Raw genomic sequence first — 7,259 nt, 5'->3', positions numbered from 1 at the left:
TTCAAGTGATAATCGGAACTACGAAACTGACATTTCCGACTTGCTATCTGGTTGTGATTATACACGTCCCGCGTTACCAGTTAGCATGTCGGACAATTCAATTACCTAGTTCTGACTAGCACAAGAACGTGTCATATAGCCCGGCACGTCACCGGGCAAGAGCCTGGCTCAAATCGAGCATATTGTTAGGATTTGTGTTTATTGCACTATAACCCAATGCTATATCACATGTGATTGAATACTAGCAACTGTTGGCCTGGGTGTCTGTGTGTGTGCTGGAAGTAACAGTTAGCCCCAGATAAGTGTGCTGGGAAGCTGTGGTTAGCCTTGAGCGAGAACAGTGTGCTTTTGTATACAGGTGCAAATAACTCAGACAATGTTGCAGAGCTGTCTGACCTCAGTCTCTGGGGTGAGGGAGCGTAATCTACACAGCAACAGCGCCGGGACACCAAAGAGCGCAAAGAGGCTAGGACTAGCCTGAGCGCCGGCGATAGGCTGGGTGAGTCTAAACCACGCCCAGTCTCTACTCTGTGACAGGCCGGCTCGGAAGCAGGAACTATCTCAGTCAGAGTATATTATAATATCTTTGTCAGGAACAAGTCAGTTCTCTGTCTTATCCTGCGTGGTGATACATTGAACCCGTATATACGAAAATTGCATTTGCCATTTATTACTTAGTTAATAAAAAATACATAGCATACAATTGGTGACTCATCATCATACTTATCCTTATACCAGATTGAATTGACGCAACCCTAACAATATGCCAACAAAACAGTGTGATGAATCCTTCAGAAACCCATAGCATGTATTTTCTATAAACTATAATATAATAATATATTATGTTACAATGTTCAAAGTAGTTTTCATTTGGGAAGGCAGGTAAAGTGATAGGCTATATGCGTTTTTATAATAATTTTAAAAAGCAAACACTTTTACATGTGAAAACACTCAAATCCTAAATTCATTAGGCTACTCCACGTGCTTGACACTTGTTTTCTGCCATTTATGCAACTTTCACGTGCTAGTCGGAACTTGTGAACTCTGCCATTTCCAGCTAGCATGCCACGTGAACACGACATTCACCGTCGGCTTTGACTGGGGATGGGGTAGGCGTCAGCATGCTACCCAAACGAGTGTGCTGCATACTCAAAAGACCTTCGCTTGAAAAACGAAAAAAAAGCGGCAATTTTACAAGCTAAACTAAGATAACTCAAGAAATCTGTCAATGATTTTGACGTTTTTGCCAAGGATATATTAGTCACGCAATTTTAAATCTAAGATGTTTGGTGCATTGGCTTTCTCAATTAAAAATGTGCATGAAAACGAGTTATCTCGTTTAATGACAACAAATACTTGATTTAAGAATCCCTACTGTTGACCAATCACCGACGAAAGGGCGTAGACTTCGGCTACTTACTTGCCTCGACAAAAAATGTCGTGTGCCCAAATGGGCAAAAAAAACAACTAACGAAGTACAAAACGAACAATAACGTCACAAAATGTCGACATATGAACGACCTCTTTCATTGTGACCTGCTGCTAACTGTCAGGCAGTGAGGAAAGATGTTGAGAAGTAAGCGAATGAGAAGAAAAATACAACTCTTTACCAGTTGTAGGAAGGTTATTTAGATTGACATTATGGAGACGCCTATTTCCAAACTTTTTTCATAAACCATATCAATACGCTGGAACTGATGCACATCAAGAAAAAGCAATGGAAAACAACTATGAGCGCACTGGAGCGTACACAATTGTCATACTTAAGTAAAAGTAAAGACACCTTAATAGAAAATGATTCAAGTAAAAGTGAAAGTCACCCAGTAAAATATTACTTCAGTAAAAGTATTTGGTTTTAAATATACTTAACTAACTTAAGTACTTTTGGGTGCCAGGGAAAATGTATGGAGTAAAAAGTGCATTATTTTCTATAGGAATGTAGTGAAGTAAAGGTTGTCGAAAAAATAAATAGTAAAGTAAGGTACAGATACAGATACCCCAAAAAACTACTTAAGTAGTACTTTAAAGTATTTTTACTTAAATACTTTACCCCACTGTATGTATATATATTATTAATATTTAATTCAGTGATTGAAATTATAACCCCATCCTCAGTAGCCTATTCCAGCAGGCTATTGGGAAACAGAAGCACTTCTTAAATTAGTCTGTTAATTTGAACTAAGCAAGCTGCTAAATCGTTCAGTTTACATCTTGCCGACATATTTTCTAGGCTACTGTAGACTATCTGAAATTAAATGAAAGCCTATCAGGGGCTATAGGCTACCTGCCTTTATATAAGCAAGCTATGGCAAAATGTAATTCGAATCAGAAACCCAGATTTGAGTTTGTAGCCTATGCTTATTGAAATGATAAATCAATCTCGCAAATGGGACATTTATAACGGTTTGTAGTCTTAACATCTGGCACATAATAACAGCACAATTGGCAGAAAATAGCCTAACATTCGTTTTTTTTATGTTCATCCAAGTGTTTTTTGCGCAGAGATTTCGAGATCCATCCCTCAAACTCTCCTGTCGGATGTATCTAAGGTTATGAATATGCACACAGGGGATTTATTTACAGTCAAACCTGGTTCGAGCCCTGAATGCTGATTGGCTGAAATCCGTGGTAAATCAAACCATGTACCACAGGTATGACAAAACGTGACTTTTTGCTGTTCTACCTACGTTGGTAACCAGTTTATAATAGCAATAAGGCACAGGGGGTATGGTATATGGCCAATATACCACGTGTAAAGGCTGTTCTTACGCTCGACGCAACGCGGAGTGCCTGGATACAGCCGTTAGTCGTGGTATGTTGGCCATATACCACAAACCCCCTGGGTGCCTTATTGCTATTATAAACTGGTTAGTTAAATTAATCATAGTTAAATTGACATCCATTAATGAAAAATGATCTGGTGAGTTTAATAAGGGCGAATAATCTTTTCTCTAGCCACATATTCAAATTCCTTTATTACACCATGTCATAGCTTGCAATAATTATTATTTTGAGGAAACCCAAATTTAGCTTCTAACGTCATTACAAGTTACTATGATATCCCTTATTACTTGGCTTTATAAGGTTATGGAAAAAGGGTTTATTGTATAGATATGACCAGTGGACATTTTAGCATGTAAATCTTGGTGGGGGAAAAAAATGTAATAGTGGGATGCATGCCAGCAAAGCCACTACACAATGCAACACTAAACAATACATGAATTGCACTATAACAGTGACAAACGGTGCCCACAAACTGTTAGGGCCTACTTAAAGCTGTCCCAACAGCAGTCCCAACATCTTACCACTGCTACACCTGGCTATCAGCGGAGCCTTGTCTGGCAGCGAAACAGTTCATTCAGCCTTAAAAAACATAGCTAATATGGCTGACTTGCTTAAACAAATGTGGTTTCTAATGACAATTGAGATGTACAAACTATGGCATAAGGGGACGACAAGTGGATAAGAGGCAATCCGTAATTTTGATTAAGACATTAATGAGCGAGCTAGGATAGACGTAGTCAATATAACTATTTGTTTAGCACTTTTGAAATGTACATCGACAGAATTCAGAACATGGGCCGTTCTTACAGTGTTCTCCCTGTACACCAAGTCAGAACCGTAGGATAAATAAAGGGGGCATATAAGCAGACAATGAAATCTCTTACAATATTAGATGATTACATTTCTCTAAAACAGGTTATAGGCTACATGTGCACCACTAAGTCAGAACTGTAGGCGAAGTTAAGAGGGGTAAATAGATCAAATTATTAGGGTGAGGCACATAGGCTACTAACATCTTACTACACAACATACACTTAGTATTACTTTCTTAGCTACAGTATACTGTACATATCTGTCACGCCCTGGCTATAGAGAGGCTTTTTATTCTCTATTTTGGTTAGGCCAGGGTGTGACTAGGGTGGGCAGTCTATGTTCTTTTTTCTATGTTGTTGTGTTTCTATGTGTTTGGCCTGGTGTGGTTCCCAATCAGAGGCAGCTGTCTATCGTTGTCTCTGATTGGGAGCCATACTTAGGTAGCCTGTTCCAACCAGTGTTTGTGGGTAGTTGTTTTTTGTTTCGTATTCTGTACCAGACAGAACTGTTTCGGTTATTCTTTTTGTCATTTTCGTGTTTAGTGTTCGGCTATTAAATTAAATATGAACACGCACTACGCTGCACCTTGGTCCTCATCGTCTTCTCTTGAATGCCGTGACAATATCTCCCTGGCATATTACATAATTTATGCAGCAGCATACAATACACTTTTGGACTCACCTTGTTGTGCTGTGCTCACTTGAACAGGAAGGTGGCGCTGCGGTCCTTCGTGGGCAAATTCTGTCATCAAAGTCTGGCATTCAATGGATTTATGGTGCTTCAAAACAAATGGGAACTCTGAAAAAAAGAAGATCGAATCATGACGATGTCATTGATCTTCAGGTTGAAGCTCTAGAAAGAGGCCGGATTTACAATTCTGAGTTGGATTATTTTCACAGTCGGAGCTCATTTATTCCCAACTTCCCAGTTGTCTTGAACTCACTAAAGTCAAGTTTTCGCCGGTTTCGAGTTAACAGTTGTTTTGAGCACGGCACAAATCATGCTTCATTGACAGCATGGTCAATGTTGAATGTTTATCATTTTAAATTTGGAAAAGAGCCACTTAATCCCAGATTTGGCACCACACAGCCACTCCACTGAATAGCAGGCTAGTGATTGCTTTGCAATGCTTGCAGTTAGCCGCTGATTCCTTCCAAACCACTAATTGTAGAATTTGCGATTTCCAACTCGTTTTGTAATGTTTATGTCCAATGGCCGATGAGCACTGATACGTTTTATCTATAATTTCTCTTCATTATTTCTCTTCATATGACAAGGATTAAAAAGGATTTGCCAGTAGATTGTCAACTTGATTCATGATGACTTCTAGCTAAGATTTTGAAAGTATGATGTTGACATGATCAGTCCAATCAAAGCTACTGTACATATAACGTGATTTGACGTAATTTTATCTGTGGCCAATGACCTTGAGCCTTCTTGGATGGGTACTTCTAATGTAACTCTATGACAGGACCCAAGGGGATAGAATTTTCTATCTCTACCTTTAGACTTGGCGGTGACCTACGGTCCCCATGAGTGACAGAACACTGACCCAATCACGGCGCAACACTTCGCATTTTCTGCTGGCTTGCCCCACCACCACAGAAAGCACTGAGCTAGGCTGAAACAGCTTGATTTTGGAGCTGCCTTACTCAAGAAAACAAAAAAGAGACCATGTTTGTATGCAGCTTTATTAACTCAATGATATATATATATTTTTTTTTACATTGTTTGCAAACATGTATTAATGCCAAAATAACATGCAAAAAATGTGAGTCTCAAAACAGTGGCGACTCGTCACCCCCCTGAATGACGGGTCGCCACTGGATTTGACAACTCCTCTCTTGCTGTGAAAAGCAAATTGGGTTAGTTTTCAGGCCTTTTGTGTTGGTTTTGAGTGGTCATTGGGCTATAATTTTTCTTAACCTGGCAACCCTGTATACCCGTCTAATTCCCCCAGATTTAGGGTGACCACATGGCCCGGATTGTGCAGGACGGTAAAGTATTTTGGCGCTTTGTCCCTCAACCTAACAACTATGTCCCGCATTTTATCAATAAATTAAAACACAACTAATTTGGAAAAAAGGTTGATTTGTTCAGTATTTCAGTCAGACTTCCTACTCATTTGATGAGAATTGACATTCCAACCTATATTTTGCAGTCACGTTGCATTTATGATAATATATTATATAAGGATGTGGAGCTGGTGATGTTAAGAATTTCTCCAATCATTGTTGAGATCTCATATTCTGCGCAGGTCAAGAAACGTAGGCCAATGTCATACCAATCACACTTGTCAAATCCTTTTAGGCTCAATTCCAGCTAAACTTGGAGAGGACAGTTAACTACCAGTAATTTCAAAACGTGTACGTCTAATGAAGAGCTCTCCATAACATTCTCTAGACCAACCAGAAATGTTTCATTGGCCACATATTCCCAGATTTTCATAAAACAGCCACACAAGTGGTCTCTCATTTCTAGATCCCCAAATTTTGCGGGAGGCATAAAAAGAGTAGGTTAAGTGTGCTTCAAAATTCATGTGTTGGCTACACTATACTTAGAATGTCCCTCAAAATCTTCCCATTGTCCGGTGGTGTAAAGTACTTAAATAAAATTCTTTAAAGTACTACTTAAGTAGTTTTTGGGGGTATCTGTACTTCACTATTTATATTTTTGTTAACTTTAACTGTTACTTTACACTACATTCCTAAAGAAAATAATGTACATCTTACTCCATACATTTTCGCTGACACCCAAAAGTACTCATTACATTTTGACAGGAAAATTGTCCAATTCACACTTATCAAGAGAATATCCCTGGTCATCCCTACGTCTCTGATCTGACTCACTAAACACAAATGCTTCGTTTGTAAATGATGTCAGTGTTGGAGCATGCCCCTGGCTATCCATCAATAAAAACAAACAAGAAAATGTTGCCGTCTGGTTTGCTTAATATAAGGAATTTTAAATGATTTATACTTTTACGTTTACTTTTAATACTTAAATATATTTAAAACCAAATACTTTTAGACTTTTACTCAAGTAGTATTTTACTTGGTGACTTTCACTTGAGTCATATCTTTACTGTTACTCAAGTATGACAATTGAGAGCTTTTTACACCACCGCCGTTGTCCAGCATTTGGGTATTTTAAATGTGGGACCCTACCCAGAGGCTGCCCAGTTTCAAAACGAATGCAATCAACGCTAACCAGGTTCACCAGGGGTATAGGCCTGTCATGCACGTCTTCTACCCCCCCCCCCCCATTTTGCCCAAGGCCACTTTCACAAGCAGTCACGGACATGCGCGTAGACGAAAGCACATATTGCAGTAATAGGACCACAGTAGAAACACAGATATTTGGCCAGCAATGCCCTTTTTATGATTGAAATGTATGTGAAAAGTGTATTGGTTATAAATTTAAAATTACTCGGATTTAAGGTAGTTTCAGTTTTGCATGTGATGCTCTGTTCTAAAAGCCTGACGATGATTATCGACCCACCCCCTCAAAAATGCACTATATAACGCATTGATAAGTCAAGTAATTAGAAACGCTACTTTTTATAATTATGAAAAACAATGAGTGTCTGGGTTTTCTACGCGATAACAGATCAACTGCTCCTCTTATTCAGTAGCATGTCGTTATGATTCTTGCATCAATTA

This window comes from Salvelinus namaycush, chromosome 9, assembly GCF_016432855.1.
Source record: "Salvelinus namaycush isolate Seneca chromosome 9, SaNama_1.0, whole genome shotgun sequence".
Taxonomy (NCBI): Eukaryota; Metazoa; Chordata; class Actinopteri; order Salmoniformes; family Salmonidae; genus Salvelinus; species Salvelinus namaycush.
This window is presented reverse-complemented; position numbering follows the sequence as displayed.